The sequence below is a fragment of the Chelonia mydas genome, chromosome 8 (genome assembly GCF_015237465.2).
Source record: "Chelonia mydas isolate rCheMyd1 chromosome 8, rCheMyd1.pri.v2, whole genome shotgun sequence".
Lineage (NCBI taxonomy): Eukaryota > Metazoa > Chordata > Testudines > Cheloniidae > Chelonia > Chelonia mydas.
Genome location: NC_057854.1, coordinates 56,487,587 through 56,507,389, shown reverse-complemented (window position 1 = coordinate 56,507,389; position 19,803 = coordinate 56,487,587). Strand labels below are relative to the sequence as shown.

General features: G+C 40.5%; 1 long non-coding RNA gene across 2 annotated transcripts in view; it reads right to left on the bottom strand.

Moving 5' to 3' along the window:
* The window catches only part of LOC122461487, a 92,917-nt gene that overhangs the window by 39,214 nt on the left and 33,900 nt on the right, over nt 1–19,803 (bottom strand). Inside the window, exon 1 of one of the 2 annotated variants that reach the window (XR_006283413.1) lies at nt 4,010–4,274. The exons of the other annotated variant lie outside the window; for it this stretch is intronic. This is a non-coding gene — a long non-coding RNA (uncharacterized LOC122461487). Of the gene's footprint in view, nt 1–4,009; nt 4,275–19,803 lie in introns of those variants that run through there. 2 annotated transcript variants of the gene reach the window in all.

Genomic DNA, 19,803 nt, shown 5'->3' with positions numbered 1-19,803 from the left:
AAGAAGATTCCAGAGAAGCTAGATATTTTCTTTTTGTCACTCTTCACCACCATATATTGATAATTTTTTTTTATCATGATGGGGCAGCATCCAATGTTCTACCTATCTTTAAAAGGTGCAGTAAGGGAAATTCTGAGAATTACAGACTAGTGAGCCTTATTGCAGTATCTGGTAAATTAGTTGAATGATAATTAAAAATACGAGTAGCACTGGTATTTGTTTCGCAGGAGTGACACCTCAAGACCTCAGTTAGGATTGGGACCCCACTGTGCTAATTGCTCTTCACACTTGTAACAAAAGACAACAGTCCCTGCCTCAAAGAGTTTGCAATCTCAGCAAATACCTAGATGAATAAAATATGATAGAGACAAACCAGTATGGCTTTGGGAAAGGAAAAATCATGCCCCTCTAATCTATTAGCATTCTTTTGAAGATATCGACAAAATAACAGTTAAAATGGTCAATGTATTTTATCTCTCATCACACAAACTACTTAGATTCTTTAATATTTTCTTGTGAAGGATTCTGAAGAAAGATTTTTGAAAATCCAAATAAATTACTTACATAAATGAAAACCTAAGAGTCGGAAAACAAGAAAAATAAATGGTCTACTTTCCCCAGGGCAAAAAGGCTACATGGGGTTCTACAAGGTCTCCATACTATGCCTAGTGTTAATATACGTATTAATTTTTTAAGGCATTGAACATGAGGTGGCAAAAGCTGACACTGACACTAAATTACTTAGAATAGTTAAGGCTACAGAAGAGATGTTGATGGAATTCAGAGGGACTGAACAAACATGGGCGAATGAGGAGCAAGATGGTAGATGAAATTCAGTGTGAACAAATACAAAATAATGCACATTAGAAGCAATAATTTGAACTAGTCAAACACGACTTCTGAGTTCTAAATTAATTGAAAATCACCCAGGAAAAAGGCGCGCACGCGCACACACACCCAAACTGAACCTTGGGACTAAAGTTTTTAATTTTTTTTAAGCCAGGAGAAATTTCACAACTGATTTCAGAGTAACAGCCGTGTTAGTCTGTATTCGCAAAAAGAAAAGGAGTACTTGTGGCACCTTAGAGACTAACCAATTTATTTGAGCATGAGCTTCCGTGAGCTACAGCTCATGCTCAAATAAATTGGTTAGTCTCTAAGGTGCCACAAGTACTCCTTTTCTTTTCACAACTGAGTAGAAACAACAGAAATAGTTTCTAATGGAAAGACTGATAAAATCAGATGAGACTACAACATTCATATCCAGATTTCAAACTCCCCAATATTTGAATCCAGGGTTTTGACTGAGCTTCTTATAAGAAATTCTATATGCAAAGTTCAGTTCTGAATCTGGGTTTCAGGTCTGGTTCTGTTCCTAAGTCTGATCAGCCCTTTCTTGTGATGTAGAAATCCAAATTGTTCTTCTGTTGTAGACTACATTGGAAATTATAGTGTGAGCAGATCATTATTTGAACAGTAAGCGAAAACCTGCTCTGAACTGCTTATCCAGTTGTCTTTATCGTTTGCTTGCTTTCATCTGTGTTCATTTAATTGGAGTGAAAAGCTACATGCTCTACTTTGCTGTTTAATTTTTAAAACATAATTGCTCTCAGCTTCTTTTATTTATATATCACAATAACCTTTTCTAATATAGTGTTTTAATGAACAGTTCATTTCTCTAATATCCTTGGCTCGTAATGGGTTGTGGGATTTTTTTGTTTTGTTTTTGTTACCAAGTATTTCCTTTCAAAGTTAGTGAAAAAAATAATTAGTGTGTCTTTTGTGCAGTTAATGGTCAATTATTATTTGAATGGGCTATCTAAGATCCATATCCAGTCCCACAGTAGTAGATAAATTGATGGTTGCATTATGGGAAACAATACATGAAGATCACATAAATTTGCATTTATCACTGTTTACAGTAGGCTTCATTATTAAGTTTTGCTAAATAAAATACATTGTTCTGATTATTAAACAAAACTTAGTACGAACGTTGTTATTGATGTGCAGTATGGGCTACAAGTATAAGCTATTAAACTGAAGTCTCCTCTAATTTTCTGAACACAATCAGATTTCAGTCATTTTAGTATCTTTTCAAGGTTCAGCTTTTCGTATTTTTTTGTATAATTATAGCAGACCTCTGGCAGACAGAGGTCTATTTACTAGACTAGGTGTTCATAAAATGTATATTTGTTGTAGCTCTGCTGCCATCTACCCTCGGAATCATGAATGTGCAAAGATGATACGCCTAGGCATAAAACCTTCTCAGTGGTGTAAATGGACGACAAACAAAAGACCCAACAATATATAGTTGCATAAATTCTAATCTCATTCAGCATGCAAGAAAGGTGTAAAAGTTAGTACTGAGCTTGGATGTTACTGGTCACTCTTTCTGAAAGGGGGTACAATATACTGCCGAGACTGAAAAATGCAATTTACCACTATTTCTCCTAATAGAATTCTCTTGTAAATCAATTTGAAAGGGTAATCACAGTGCAAACAGAACAACGGGATAACTTTACTGTGAATTTCTTTGTGGACAATGAAATATTTAAAACTCTGTTGAGTCAAAGACTGTTGATCTTTCTTCATCTAGAAAGGGATGAACTTTACATGTAACAGTGTGTATTTGTATTTGTTTCAGTTTTAACATTTTTTCTTCCGACAGTGTGATCTTTAGAAGTCAATCTGTAAACCAACTCCAAAATGATAAAAATAAAAAGTCAATATAAGTTCCATGGTATTTAAATTCCAAATCGACAATAAATCTTAAATAAGTTTCATAAGAGAGCAAAATGTATCAGATTCATTTTAACAAAAGCAGCACTGACTGAATGACAGTGGAAGATGCCACATCTCTCCTTAACATAATGAAAATAAGTGACACAAATATTTCCTTAAGATTATTCCCCCACCCCCACCCCAGCATAGCACAACTGGCACTCAGATGCAAAGAGGAATAATTAACATTTGGTGCTTGATCCTTCAAACTAGCAAGTGAAGTTAAAGAGTATGGATGTCCAATGAATGCAGGACTAAACCTAAAGTAAAGTAAAAAAAAAACTTTTGTTGCATTTGTAATATTCTGCCTTTGCACATTTAACACTGATTTCAATTCACTGGCTTGGAACAAACTGCTGCTGTTTTTCAAATGGCTGCAACAAACTGAGATGCCATAGTAACTGGGCATGCTAGAAATGGATGCAACTTATTGTTGGTCCTTCCCAGATATAAAATTACTTACAGTTCAGCTGGTCCTTTGCTGGCTCCTTCCATTCCCCATCCACCTGTGCTGCTATTTGTACATCACACTTAATGAGGCATTTGTCCATTCTAAATGTTTCTTATTTGAAAGTTAATGAACAAATTTTCATCAGCCATAGTGAGCTTTATACGTCTCTCCAAGATTTAAAAACAAAGTGCATGATCCTGTGAACACTAATGAACGTGTTTAATTTTAAATTTGTCTTCAATGGAAAGACTTGTCCAAAGTCTCATACCATGTTATTAGCAGAGCGGGTAACCCAACCCAAGTCCTGTGGTTCTGTGTTCAATGCTCTGTTAGCCCAAACCACCCCAATGCCTTGCGTGTTATATCTTAGTGATTTTCTATATAAAGGTTTTACAATAGTCTATATCACTTATGTGACAGAAAAATAAAATTTGATTGTATTGTATAAATTGAGATATCATGGACCAAAGATACCTCTGCTGATTAGATTTTCTCTCAGTGAGGTCCTAGCAACACTGTATTGCCAAGAAAGAAAGAAAGAAAGGATTAGACACAATTCAGTTCAAAGCCACTCTGACAAAAATCGAGATAGGAGTCTAACTTTTTTTTTTCCAGACACTAACACTCCTCAACCAGCTATTGGTGCCAAGCGCAGCATTGCCAAAACCATTGTGAACTATGGCAGCTATTAAAAAAAAAAAAAAAACACCTGATCCAGAAAATATATGCACCATCTGCCATGCAGGAATTAGACATGCTTGAGTGTCTAATACGCACAGCTGTAGATGTGCTGATGATGATCCATCTGCAAAACATGCCACATGCCAGTTGCTTGAGTTATGGTAAGTTGAGAAGGTTATTCTGCAGGAAATAACCAGAGTAGAGTTAAGCACTTTCCCTTTCTTATCTATTTTTTTCTTCTCTCCATGTTATACAGTATCAATAGTACAGAATGCTGTAGAATCAATTCTCCACCAGGCCATGTTTATTCATTGTGGGCTCAATTTCTTTGTGTGCTCATTTTGTACTCATACTTTATGCAGGACATGAAGCCTGAGTTAATTGACTGTTTGGATATATATATTGGGTTCTAACTGGGCACAAATATTTAGGTTGCAGTTTATTTTCAGTGAACATCACTGTTTCCACTCTGAGTAGACAAATATCATTTAGTTTTATTTCTTGCAATAGGGATAGTAAGTAAAATATTTAGCCATATTACAGAGACTTTTAAAAAGCAGAGTAATGCATCATTTGATCCAGTTGTGCTTCAAAGTAATCACATTCAGTGATAAATTACTTCATCAGATTGGATCCAGGTGTTACTACCTGACTCATAATTGGGAAATACACACACACAAAAAAATCAGTAGTTTTCCATGTGCATAAGTTAGTTGTGATCAGAGGTATCTATGCATTCCCTGCTTCTTTCTGTAGCTACAAATAATGGACATTAAAATGTAAATTACTAGAAAGAAGTATTGATTAAATCAAGACAAAAGGGAACTCTTTAGAGGTCAGTAAGGGATACATATTTTTAGAGAGGCCTACAAAGTCACTTGTATACACAATTTTTGCACGTACACAAAGGATAGAATTTACATGCCCAGAATTCGGTTGTTTGCAGTCGCATGGAATCTGTGCCCGGTTTATGCACCTAAACATATTAAGTATTTATAAACTCTCTGGACTCAGTTATGGCCATTAGAAGAAAAGCAGAGCTGTTAAGAGGAGGAACACCAGACAAGTGGTGAGGGACGGAGGCACTGTACCTGTAGAAATGCATTGGAGGAGTATGCGTAACCCACACTAGGAAAGTATGAATCTTAGTCCTTTCTCTAATGGATGGTCCACATAAAAGGATTACAAGACTGCTACAACATAAGGCTAACAGATTTGGCCTGGCCTACCGTACAAACTTATATTGGTATCACTACGTGCTCAGTCTTTTAGTGCTGAAGACCCTGGGCTTAAACTATACTGAGACCCAAACAGGGCCTGTTACACATACTCACCAGTGGCCTTGTAAAAAATCCACACCCCTAAACAACACAGTTATACCGTCTCAACCCCCCAGATTAGACAGCACTATGTTGATGGGAGGGCTTCTCCTGTCAAAGCTACTGCCTCTCGCTGAGGCGGATTAATGACACTGACAGGAGAAACTCTCCCATTGGTGTAGTAGTGTCTTCACTGAAGTGCTACACCAGTGTAGCTGCGCTGCTGCGGCATTTTAAACATAAACCTGCCCTTCGTCCTTCAGCTCAAGTTGAGGAGCAGTCTTAAACTATACTGAGACCCAAACAGGGCCTGTTACACATACTCACCAGTGACCTTTGATGCAGGTGTCAATTGCACCTGCCAATGCAAACTTCTAACCATAAATTAGTGTTCTTGGGGCAGAATGGTTATGACCTGTTCAGCCACAAGCCTTTTGGGAGGTTGAGCTGTGAGTATTAGACACTCACACATGTCTAAATGCTAAAAATAAATATCAGTAGAAAGGACTTGATGGGCTCAATAATTAGGTTTACAGTAAACAAATATATTAGAAAATATATGCAAGCTGTGATCCTACAAAATGGCTGCACTAGTGAGAGAAAAAATATTTCATGGTAAACAGATTTCTTTTTCTTGATCAGCATTAGGTACCAGATGTGGGGGATCAACTGATATTCCTCATCATGTGCAATCCCCAGAAATGGTATATCAGTAATATGAAAAGAGAGCACCCTATGTGCTTGGAGAATTAACTGAAATAAAAAGCGGCTCATTCACTTTATTTTCATTTAACTGGTCTCATCCACTACCCTTCCAATTTAAAAGCACTGAAGGTGAAAGTCAAACCGCTATCCCAGTCACTCTTCTGCATAACATATTGGTTTCTGCAAGAGTTTTGTAAATAAAGATAATTTGCAAGACAATTATTATTAAGGAGATCCTAAACATAACAGACTATTAAGTGAGAGAAAGAGTATTTAGTTAGAACAGGAGACTGGGTATCACAATTCCTGGGTTCTATTCCTGACTCTGCTGCTGTTCCACTGTTTGAGCTTCGGTGTGTCTGTGACAGATACGGCAACTTCCTGCAACATCCTGGACAAACCTTATTGAATTAAATATTTTAGGAGTTTCTGTTAAAAATGCAACTATTTATGCATTATTGTGGGATGGTATTTAACGTCTCTAAGGAGGAGACATGACTAGTGTAAACCCTAGGAAGTTTGATGAGCTTCAAAAGGACTCAAAGAATAGGCCAGGCAAGAAGGAATGGCAGGGATAAACAAAGCTGAATTTGGTTTCCTAGGAAATATTTTGGAGGAGGTGAATGCAAATTTCCACCTCTGCACCCAACCTTCCAAAGCTGTTCCCTGAGGAGAAACCCATTCGTTATGGATTAGCTCTTCCCAGATCAAAGTACTAGGCTATATATGGGAGTGGCCCACAGATTTATGAGGGTTCTTATTGTGAGAAAAAACTGTTATAAACTTGTAACCACAGAAAACCCGTGTGGGGTTTGAAGGACTGTTCACTGGTCAGAACCTTGGTTGGAGTTGGGATGATCTCAGGTAAGCTTATTAGCCTGTGTCTAGGTTCTCTTATTGTTTTAATATATGTTTTGTCTGTAGTGTTACTTGAGAATAAATGTATTTGCTTGGAAAGGCTTGTGTGGTAACTTACCTGTGGGCAATTACACTGTTTATTGACTCTGTGGAGAAAAGCAAAAGATGGCCTGTTGAAGCAGTCTGAGTTAATGGGGAATTCACAGTATAGGGAAGGAACTGTGCAGCTTAGTAATACCCCAGTCAGGAGACAGAGTGACATGACTCTCCGTCCAAGAGAGGTGATGGCTGGGTAGCCAAAAGCCTCAGAGTGGCTGCCATTTCTGGACCATGGAAAGCAGACAAAGGTACTTTTGCTCTGAACTGCCCAGGTGCAGACACTCCACTTCAATTCTTTGCATGAGGTCTTCTGACAGCTGAAAACGCATACAATGTCTGTGCACCTGGGTAAAAAACCCTTTATCTCTCTGTGCCTTTTTGAAAAATTAGTTTAACTATACTTATCTAAGATAGCTGCATTGTTTAATTCCCTGCTGCTTTGAGATCCTCAGATGAAAACTGTTTCATGAACCAAAGTCAGTGAAGAGAAATGAAGAAAATTAAGCAAAATCACAACCAGAGTTACATCAAGTAAGCAATACAACATCCTAGATGGAGCTACTATAAGGTGGGTGCATAACGGATTGGAAAACCATTCCCTGAGAGTAGTTGGTGGTGGTTCATAGTCAAGCTGGAAAGGCATATCAAGGTCCTGCAGGGATCAGTTCTGGGTCCAGTGCTGTTCAATATCTTCATCAATGATTTAAATAATGGCAGAGAGAGTATGCTTATAAAGTTTGTGGATGATACCAAGCTGGGAGGGGTTTCAGGGCTTTGGAGGCTAGGATTAAAATTCAAAATGATCTGGACAAACTGGAGAAATGGTCTAAAGTAAACAGGATGAAATTTAATAAGGACCAATGCAGAGTACTCCATTTAGGAAGGAACAATTCGTTGCACACATACAAAATGGGAAATGACTGCATAGAAAGGAGTACTGCGGAAAGGGATCTGGGGTCACAGTGGACCACAAGCTAAATTTGAGTCAGTGTAACACTGTTGCAAAAAAAGTCAACATCATTCTGAGCTGTATTAGCAGGAGTGTTGCAAGCAAGACATTAAAAGGAATTCTTCTGTTGTATTCTGAAGATTAGGGCTCACCTGGAGTATTGTGTCCAGTTCTGGATGCCACATTTCAGGAAAGATGTGGACAAATTGGAAAAAGTTCAGAGAAGAGCAACAAAAAATGATTAAAGGTCTAGAAAACATGACCGATGAGGAAACATTGAAAAAAAATAGGTTTCAGAGTAACAGCCATGTTAGTCTGTATTCGCAAAAAGAAAAGGAGTACTTGTGGCACCTTAGAGACTAACCAATTTATTTGAGCATGAGCTTTCGTGAGCTACAGCTCACTTCATTGGATGCATACTGTGGAAACTGCAGAAGACGTTATATACACAGAGACCATGAAACAATACCTCCTCCCACCCCACTCTCCTGCTGGTAATAGCTTATCTAAAGTGATCATCAAGTTGGGCCATTTCCAGCACAAATCCAGGTTTTCTCACCCTCCGCCCGCCCACACACAAACTCACTCTCCTGCTGGTAATAGCCCATCCAAAGTGACCGCTCTCCCTACAATGTGTATGATAATCAAGGTGGGCCATTTCCAGCACAAATCCAGGTTCTCTCACCGCCCCCGCCCCCCCCCCCCCCCACACACACACACAAACTCACTCTCCTGCTGGCAATAGCTCATCCAAACTGACCACTCTCCTTACAATGTGTATGATAATCAAGGTGGGCCATTTCCAGCATAAATCCAGGGTTTAACCAGAACGTCTGGGGGCGGGAGGGGTAGGAAAAAACAAGGGGAAACAGGCTACCTTGCATAATGACTTAGCCACTCCCAGTCTCTATTTAAGCCTAAATTAATAGTATCCAATTTGCAAATGAATTCCAATTCAGCAGTTTCTCGCTGGAGTCTGGATTTGAAGTTTTTTGTTGTAAGATAGCAACCTTCATGTCTGTGATTGCGTGATCAGAGAGATTGAAGTGTTCTCCGACTGATTTATGAATGTTATAATTCTTGACATCTGATTTGTGTCCATTTACTCTTTTACGTAGAGACTGTCCAGTTTGACCAATGTACATGGCAGAGGGGCATTGCTGGCACATGATGGCATATATCACATTGGTGGATGTGCAGGTGAACAAGCCTCTGATAGCGTGGCTGATGTTATTAGGCCCTGTGATGGTGTCCCCTGAATAGATATGTGGGCACAGTTGGCAACGGGCTTTGTTGCAAGGATAGGTTCCTGGGTTAGTGGTTCTGTTGTGTGGTATGTGGTTGTTGGTGATTATTTGCTTCAGGTTGGGGGGCTGTCTGTAGGCAAGGACTGGTCTGTCTCCCAAGATTTGTGAGAGTGTTGGGTCATACAGTGCTAATAAACAATGGTCACATAAACACCACCCTATACCGGAAACCTACTGACCGCTATTCCTACCTACATGCCTCCAGCTTTCACCCTGACCACACCACACGATCCATCGTCTACAGCCAAGCTCTGCGATACAACCGCATTTGCTCTAATCCCTCAGACAGAGACAAACACCTACAAGATCTCTATCAAGCATTCTTACAACTACAATACCCACCTGCGGAAGTGAAGAAACAGATTGATAGAGCCAGAAGAGTTCCCAGAGGTCACCTACTACAGGACAGGCCTAACAAAGAAAATAACAGAACGCCACTAGCCGTCACGTTCAGCCCCCAACTAAAACCCCTCCAACGCATTATTAAGGATCTACAACCTATCCTGAAGGATGACCCAACACTCTCACAAATCTCCCCCCAGACGTTCTGGTTAAACTTGGATTTATGCTGGAAATGGCCCACCCTGATCATCATACACATTGTAAGGAGAGTGGTCAGTTTGGATGAGCTATTGCCAGCAGGAGAGTGAGTTTGTGTGTGGGGGGGGAGGGGGTGGCGGGTGAGAAAACCTGGATTTGTGCTGGAAAAGGCCCACCTTGATTATCATGCACATTGTAGGGAGAGTGGTCACTTTGGATAAGCTATTACCAGCAGGAGAGTGAGTTTGTGTGTGGGAGGGCGGAGCGTGAGAAAACCTGGATTTGTGCTGGAAATGGCCCAACTTGATGATCACTTTAGATAAGCTATTACCAGCAGGAGAGTGGGGTGGGAGGAGGTATTGTTTCATGGTCTCTGTGTATATAATGTCTTCTGCAGTTTCCACAGTATGCATCCAATGAAGTGAGCTGTAGCTCACGAAAGCTCATGCTCAAATAAATTGGTTAGTCTCTAAGGTGCCACAAGTACTCCTTTTCTTTTTGAAAAAAAAAAATAGGGTTGTTTAATGTGGAGAAGAGAAGACTGGGGGGACATGATAACAGTTTTCGAGTACATAGAAGGTTGTTACAGGGAGAAAGGACAGAAATTGTTCTACTGAAGCTCTTAGGATAGGACAAGAAGCAATGGACTTAAATTGTAGCAAGGACAGTTTAGGTTGGACATTAGGAAAAACTTCTTAACTTGGTGGTGGTTAAGCCCTGGAATAAATTGCCTAGGGAGTTTGTGGAATCTCCATCACTGGAGATTTTTAAGAGCAGGTTAGTCATACACCTGTCAGGAATGGTCTAGATAATATTTAGTCCAGTCCCCTGCACTCATGGCAGGACTAGATGCCCTCTCAAGGTCCCTTCCAGTCCTATGATTCTATAATCGTACGAATACCATGCAAAATCTTTGCAATTATTAAGCAATATTTTACTTCTAGTCCCTATTAAAACATCCAGTATACAATGCATAGCCATTCACATTTTTGGAGCTGTGCACTACATTAGAATAATTAACCACAATAACTTAGACAGTAGGGTGGTTAATTGCTCAGTCACAATATTTCACATGGCTAGGGATTGCCATTGTTGAGAATCAAGTAGGATGACTGGAACTGGAGTAAGAGCATCAGATTTCAAGAAGACCAGTACAGGGTGACACCATGGTGGTCTTGAATGTAAATAGAGCCCAACCTGCTAACTCTCAAACTCCAGAACACTCACATATTCAATAAAGATCTCTTTCCTACCACACTGCCAGCCCCATCATTTATTACTGTTACTCCTTTTGGAGCTCCTGTCGGCCATTTCCATTAAGAGGAGATATTGATGATAAATGTGGCATTTCTTTGATGAAATTCCATATATTTACAAAGAATGTACACAATGTTCTGTTTCTCTAAACAGAGTGGGATCAAACAATAGGAGGCAATTTCCTTGCTCACAGTTCCAAGCCTGCCTTTCCAATCAGCACTCTGCCCAAAGGCTCTCTCCCAGCATTCTCTCAAAGCCACACTACCAGCACTTCTGCTGCAGTCTCCTTCTTTCAGGCTGCTTTCTGACTCACAGACATACACAGCTCCACCAATTAACCCTCCAGCCTGGTGTTTTCATTCAGTCTAGTCTTTGGACAGTGGCTTCCTTTGTTTCAGCTGTTGCTAAATGGGGATTTAATTGTTCCCTTATTTATCCTAATGAAAGACAGCCAGCACACCCGTCAGCTTCATTGAGGTCTCTGACTGCCCGTAGATCAGGCATACTTGCTGGAAGCCAACCAGCCTATGGCATAGTATTAATGGAATAGAGGAGATGAAGGAGACATGTTCTCCCTCTTTTTATTATCCTGTTGCTGTTCCTCAAAGAGCTGCCGCGACCCTCAGACACACTCATTCTTCTTCATCTTCCCAGCCCAACCCTTTGTTTTATTTGGAGGGGCACAAATACTTTGAAAAGTGCTTTGAGGTCCTCTGATGAAAGCTGTTTCATATATGTAGACATCTGTAAACATAAATTAAACTGCAAAACTAGTACAGATAAGTATGATTAGATCTATTCTACAAAGACAGAGAACAAGAGTGAAATTCACCCCAGTGCAGAGCCTACCAAGCATCTCTGCCCATTTCAGAATTGTGCTAAGGGTTTAAGAGGACCAGTGGACTCTGTGGAGTCCATCTGTAACTGGGTGAATTTCTCCCTAAGTGACTCAAAGTCATATAGCAAATCAGTGAGAGCCAGAAGTAGAGCTGAGGAGTCTTGACCTCCAAGGCTTTCAGTACAAGTTGGGCATCTCTCAGTTTGATGTATATTTTAGTAAGAGTTGAAATAATTCCTGTATGGAAGTACATATCTTGGAGATTGTATAAACAGGTTATCAGACTGACCAGGTCAAACAGGCAGCAAAAACAAACTAAACCTCTTCTCCAATTCCAATGAGTTGTAGTTAATACATCTGCCTTGTCTGTCTTGTGCTTGCCCATGTATTAAGGCACAGCTTTGTGCTGTTTCAAGAATCTCTCAAGCATATAATAAATAGAGTTCCCACTCACTGGAACCTCCTGCTACAGCTGATATTATAAGTTGTTTTTCTGCTACTGCTCATTTGAAATTTTTCTGGTCTTGGCAGAGTAGCTAAAGTAACCACAGCTGAAAACACACAGTAGAAAGTAAGCAGTTTCCAAGCATACTTCTGCTAAATCTGCAAATAGACCAAACTGCTTCCAAATTCTTCCAGTTTGGGTTACCCTATTACAGCTTTCCAGAACAAGAGGCAGCCTTAATAACCTCCAAAAAATTGTGTGTGGGGGGGGGGGAAGGGAGGGGAGGGTGATGTGAAGTTTAGGAGTATAAAATTTACACACACACGGAGTCGGGATTTTACAGTTTCTGGAGGTTTGTCATTTTCTGCCACTACAAGATGTACATCGTAAACAGAGGATTGATCCTCTTTCATTCTTTTTTTCCCATGTGCTATGGTCACAGATTTATTAGCCTAGGATATGTTGTGATCTGGGAGTCCACAAGGAGACACTTCGACTGCTTTCCCTCCTCCCCCAGTGAATTTTCTGCCATGAAGAGAATTAGAAAATACCTCCCATCAAAACCATTTTTTCTAATTTATATCACTAGTAGCCTATGAAAGGACCAGAAAGTTTAGGCCTGATTCTGATACCCTTACACTGAACACCACCTAATATCAGGGGGTAGCTGTGTTAGTCTGTATTCACAAAAACAACAAGGAGTCCGGTGGCACCTTAAAGACTAACAGAGGAAACAGATTGATAGAGCAAGATGGGTACCCAGCAATCACCTACTACAGGACAGGACCAACGAGGAAAGCAACAGAACACCACTGGCCATCACATACTTCCCCTCACTAAAACCTCTCCAGCACATCAACAATCTACAACCTATCCTGGAAAATGATCCCTCACTCTCCCAGACCTTGGGAGGCAGGCCAGTCCTCGCTTACAGACAGCCCCCCAACCTGAAGCAAATACTCACCAGCAACTACACACCACACCACAGAAACACTAACCCAGGAACCAATCCCTGTAGCAAACCTTGTTACCTACTCTGTCCCCATATCCACTCTAGCGACACCATCAGAGGACCCAACCACGTTAGCCACACCATCAGAATAAATGAAAAGAATAAATGAATACCAAAAGAATAAATGGACACAAATCGGACATCAGGAATGGTAACATACAAAAGCCAGTAGGAGAACACTTCAATCTTCCTGGACATTCTATAACAGATTTGAAAGTAGCTATACTTGAATGAAAAAACTTCAGAAACAGACTTCAAAGAGAAACAGCAGAACTAAAATTCATTTGCAAATTTAACACCATTAATTTGGGCTTGAATAGGGACTGGCTGGCTCATTACAAAAGCAGCTTTGCCTCTCCTGTAATTGACACCTCATCTATTATTGGGAGTGGACTACATCCATCCTGATCGAATTGGCCCTGTCAACACTAGTTCTACACTTGTGAGGTAACTCCCTTCTCTTCATGTGTCAGTATATTTATGTCTGCATCTGTAATTTTCACTCCATGCATCTGAAGAAGTGGGGTTTTTATCCACGAAAGCTTATGCTCAAATAAATCTGTTAGTCCTTAAGGTGCCACCGGACTGAATAACACCTTTCTCCATTAATAGTCCCATTGACTTGAGTAGGAGGATCAGAATCTGGTATCTTCAGCAGATGGCTTCTAGTCATGTTTAGCTTCTCACAACTCTTGATGTGCTTTCCCTTTGACTGTTGTGCCAGGTGTTGTGATTTTTCTAAATTGACAGAGACACATCTCATTAAATAGCTCCAAAACTGTTTAAGATAAAAAAAATCTGCAGAACTGATCAAATATTGGCCCAGATTGTAATAGTCTTCATCATAATGGATAAAGCAGTGCAAATAATGGATGTCTTGGCTAACTAGCAGTTCTGAAAAAAAAATGTTTTGGGTCAAATGAAACGTTTCATTTTAATTTCAAGTATTTTAATGTTATTTAATTTTAAATTAGTTGGAAGGAAATTACTGAATTAAAAGACATTTGGAACTGAAATAGAAACCTTTGATAAAGTATCAAAAAATGTTTAGATTTTCCAGTTTTACTTTTTCACAATAATAATTCAGGCAAACTGGAACAAATTGGCACATATTTTGGGGGTGTTTAATCTGCATTTTTAACCAAAATTTTGGATGAAAAAAATGTCACCCAGCTCTATCAATGGAACCAAATGTGGAGTAAAGTACTATTCGGTATGCAAAAGGCTCCAGAATCTGGTCCAATATTTGTTGAACCAAAGGCCTCTTTATGGTTCACAAAGCATTCTCTATCTATTCCTGATTTCCACGAGTGCATTTGTTATTCATAACTATTTATAAAACAGTTTGGACAAATCATCTTCGGGGTCTGGATTGTGTGTGTTTGTGGATGTAATTTGGTTGGTCTTCGAGTATACTCCCTGTTACCTGATTGGACGATGGAAACTAATGGAATAATAATGGATGCCCAATAGGAAAGGCGCTCTGTTCTCAGATTATTTTTAAATGTTCAGTTTTTCAACTCTGCATACAGAAAGCTAAAGAATAATATATATCAGTCACACCTATTTGTTGCATATGACTGTCAGGTAGAGCATGTCTGCCTTTGTTAAAAGCTCTTCTCATGCAAGCTTTATTTCCTTTGTCTCACAGTTGTTTTGTATCTGTAGTAAAAAGAAGAGTCTGGGCAGCCAAATTCAGCACCCCAGGTCTCACCAGTCACTTCCTAGTCTCCTCTAGGAAGTTAAGGAATGGGTGTCAGATCACTTGGAACAACTGCTGACCTCACTTCTATGATGGGTAACAGATGTTCAGCAACATATCAATCATCAGTTTAGTCTGTGTATTTGCATTCGTCCTCACAAGTTCTGTTTGGAGGGTATAACTTAGCTCTTGTCCAGTGGTAGTGACACAGACATGGTTCTTCTGTACCAGGGAGAAAGGCAGTGCTGTACAAAGGGAGGCACACTATCTGTTGGGGCAAGCAGAGCCCAGATACATGGGCTCCTCAACTGGACCGTGCTGTTCCCAAAGCCAGCTCCACATAGCACAGAGTGTATACCACTTGCATAACCATGTTGGAGAGCACTTGGGATGGGGCCAGACCAACTGTCACACAGCTCCTCTGTACAGCAAGTGTTTTGTGACAGCAGAGGCTACTCCACCAAATAAGCTGCTGTTATAGAGCTTTGGAAAGAAGGAAAAGAAGCTAGGGTTTGCTTCCCACTATCCCTGGCAGATCTCACAAACACCTAAAGTACTCAAACTGGGTGCTGGCACGTGGATTTCCCCCCCAAAGGCATTACACACAGCAAAGATGGATTTTGCACACACACACACAATTATTGAAAACTTTCCCATGAATCTGTTTCTTGGGCTTTATTACATTCTCTAGAGCCAGTGACTCACTTGCAATATTAGCTGCAGGTGCTTCTAAGCTATCTAAGGAGCTGAACAAATACAAATGGAAATACTATTATTTTCCTCTGCAGTCTACCTCCTTGTTTTCAAGAGCTACAAGAGTAAAGTTAAAAATCCATAAAAGAAATGCAACACCAAGAATCTAAAAGCATTCGCTAGGCACGAATCAGAATCATAAAATATTAGGGTTGGAAGAGACCTCAGGAGATCATCTAGTCCAAGCCGCTGCTCAAAGCAGGACCAATCTCAACTAAACCATCCCAGCCAGGGCTTTTGTCAAGGTTCCTTCCCCACTCTGAACTCTAGGGTACAGATGGGGGGACCTGCATGAAAGACCCCCTAAGCTTATTCTTACCAGCTTAGGTTCCTCAAGGTACAAACTTTGCCTTGTCCTTGAACCCTATGCTGCCACCACCAAGCGTGTTACACAAAGAACAGGGAAAGAGCCCACTTGGAGATGTCTTCCCCCCAAAATACCCCCCCCCCCCAAGCCCTACACCCCCTTTCTGGGGAAGGCTTGATAAAAATCCTCACCAATTTGCATAGGTGAACACAGACCCAAACCCCTCGATCTTAAGAACAATGAAAAAGCAATCAGGTTCTTAGAAGAATTTTAATTGAAGAAAAAGTAAAAGAATCACCTCTGTAAAATCAGGATGGTAAATACCTTACAGGGTAATCAGATTCAAAACAGAGAATCCCTCTAGGCTAAACCTTAAGTTACAAAAAGACAAAAACAAGAATATACATTCCATTCAGCACAACCTATTTTAGCAGCCATTTAACAAAAGGAAATCTAATGCATTTCTAGCTAGATTACTTACTAACTTAACAGAAGTTCTGAAGAGCATTCCTGATCTGTTCCCAGGAAAAGCATCACACACACAGACAGACCCTTTGTCCCCATCCCCCCCCGCCCCAGCTTTGAAAGTATCTTGTCTCCTCATTGGTCATTTTGGTTTGGTGCCAGCAAGGTTATTTTAGCTTCTTAACCCTTTACAGGAAAAAGGGTTTTGCCTCTGGGGCCAGGAGGGATTTTATAGTTCTGTATACAGAAAGGTGGTTACCCTTCCTTTTATATTTATGACAGCTTTATCAAGCCGGGCCCTAAAAACCTCTAAGCATGGAGATTCCACAACCTCCCTAGGTAACCCATTCCAGTGCTTCACCATCTGTCTAGTGAAATAGTTTTTCCTAATATCCAACCTAGACTGCCCCCACTGCAACTTGAGACCATTGCTCCTTGTTCGGTCATATGACACCACTGAGAACAGCCTAGCTCCATCCTCTTTGGAACTCCCCTTCAGGTAATTGAAGGCTGCTATCAAATCCCCCCTCACTCTTCTCTTCTGCAAACTAAATAATCCCAGTTCCCTCAGCCTCTCCTCATACGTCATGTGCCCTAGTCCCCTAATCATTTTTTGTTTCCTTCCTCTGGACTCTCTCCAATTTGTCCATATCCCTTCTGTAGTGTGGGGCCCAAAACTGGATGCAATACTCCAAATGTGGCCTCACCAGTGCCGAATAGAGGGGAATAATCACTTTCCTTGATCTGCTGGCAATGGTCCCACTAATGCAGCCCAATATTCCGTTAGCGTTCTTCGCAACAAGGTCACATTATTGACTCATACCCAGCTTCTTGTCCACTGTAATCCTCAGGTCCTTTTCTGCATAACAGCCACTTAGCCAATTGGTCCCCAGCCTATAGCAGTACATGGGATTCTTCCATCCTAAGTGCAGACTCTGCTCTTGTCCTTGCTGAATCTCAGATTTCTTTTGGTCCAATCCTTCAATTTGTCTAGGTCACTCTGGACCCTATCCCTACTCTCCAGCATATCTACCTCTCCCCCCACCCCACCCCACCGTAGTGTCATCTGCAAATGTGCCGAGGATGCAATCCATCCTATCATCCAGATCATTAATGAAGATGCTGAACAAAATTGGCCCCAGGACTGACCCCTGGGGCACTCCACTTGATACCAGCTACCAATTAGACATGGAGCCATTGATCACTACCTGTTAAGCCCAACGAGCTAGCCAGCTTTCTATCCACCGTACAGTCCATTCATCCAATCCATACTTCTTTAACTTGCTGGCAAGAATACTGTGGGAGACCCTATCAAAAGCTTTGCTAACGTCAAGGTATATCATGCCCACTGCTTTCCCCATATCCACAGAGCCAGGCAACATTCTGTCATTTTACCTATCCTTGTCACTCACAAGATTACCTGTCAGAATAAGGATTTGGAGTGTCTTACCAAATCTTCCTTTCCTGTGCAAAAGGACACTGCACAGAGCTGGGAACAAAGAGCTGCCTGCAATATTCAGCATTTGTTATAATCCAATTAACTGAAACATTTCTGATGACAAGGAGTAACTGCTGATAAAAAACGCACTATTCAGCTTTCAAGTTCACAGACAGCTACTTGTAGAAACATGTACTGCCAGCTTTATTTTTTTCCCTATCTAAGCTTTGTGTACACCACTCATCACTATAGCATCCAAATATGGCTTCTACGACTGCTTCCTTTTGCAATCATGAGGCCCATATCTGGCATGTGAATAATAAGAGTTCAATTTCACCTCTGTGTGGGTGGATATCCAGTTTATTTGTGGATTCTTAAGTGTGATCAGGACAGCAAAAATTAATCCATATCATGTTAGTGATGGGTAACTGTGAATAAATTTAGGGCTAATTTATAACCCCAGAGTTTCCAAACCCTGGATGCAGCCACAGTGTGCGTGCAACAATCACATCAAACCTCACACCCACTGGAGTTCAGGCTTAGATCAGAGGACTGGAGCATTCTCAAACCTCATGCCTTACTAACAAAAATTCAGAGAATGTGGTCTGAGATTCCTTCCACAGCTGAAAGGAGAGTGAACCTCATTGCCAGACTCCTTTGTCTTCCTCCAAACCAGCCCAAGGATAATTCAAGTGGCATTTAAAAGATTTTTTTAAAAAGACTTTGGCATTGTTGGGAGAAAGCAGGAAGAGAGATTCTGGCTAAAATGGGAGGTTCCCCCTGAAGATTTGTGTTTGTTAAATTGCAACCTGCTCTCAAATACCTCTACTGGGTATTTAAGGCCCGGTAGGTATTAATTAATGACAGGGTCACATTCAAACATCCTCACATTATGAAATTAGTGCAGAACAGCCTGCAAGCCATCACTGGAGTGCAAGAAGTAAGGTAGGAGAAGTAAGAGAAGGCATTTCTGGGCAGCCTGGAAGGATGCTGACCTGTTCCCTCCTTCTGGAGCACAGTGAGTTACATCATCATAATGCAAACACCTGCCAAACTGACACAACACTGGAAAATAAAAGCCATACAGATTTTATTCATTCATTTACCCTGTTCGCTCACTGAGCCCTACCATATTCTAAACAGCTGCATTTAAGGCCTGATCCAAGTCTCACTGAAAACAGTGGTAGCTTTTGAATTTACTTCAGATCAGGTCCTAAACCCTAAAACATGGAAAGAATGGGGAGGGAGTAGGGGTTGAATGATAAAACTACTTACTACCTACTTCCCAGGCAGCTTATTTCCCATCTCGTCAAAGTTACTCCTTTTCATATATGTTTCACTTATCTGCTAAAGATGCAGAAATGTCCTGGAGCAACAAAGGAAGGAAACAATTTGTTCTCACTTAGACTCTACGTGTTTTACTTTCTGTGCTGAGAATAACTGAAAAATGACTGTGCTTGAAATGTAGACGCAAGATTCATTGCTCGGCTATAGGTTCACATATCATTGTTGACATGCACACAATGCCCTTCTGCTTGCTTCAGGTCACATATGACTTCTGCTCTCTGATTCATCCCATATAATATTGGAAATTGTTTCTTTACAAACAAGACTCTGAAAAAACAACCCCAAACCATTTTTAAATGTATGTTTGTAGAAGAAATAACTAAATATGAGTTAATAACTAATTGCTCAGAGCTAGATTGTGCTCACTTACACAGAGTGCACATTTACTCTGTCAATACCCCCCTGAAATAAATGGGGATATTTGCAGAACAAGGTATTACTTAGTGGGAGTAAGGATGGCCCTCAATCTGTGGCAGAACTATTTAAGGACAATTTGGCTTCCATGTATGGATTGAGGTCACTACATCACTGTATGGTAAATAAAATCCA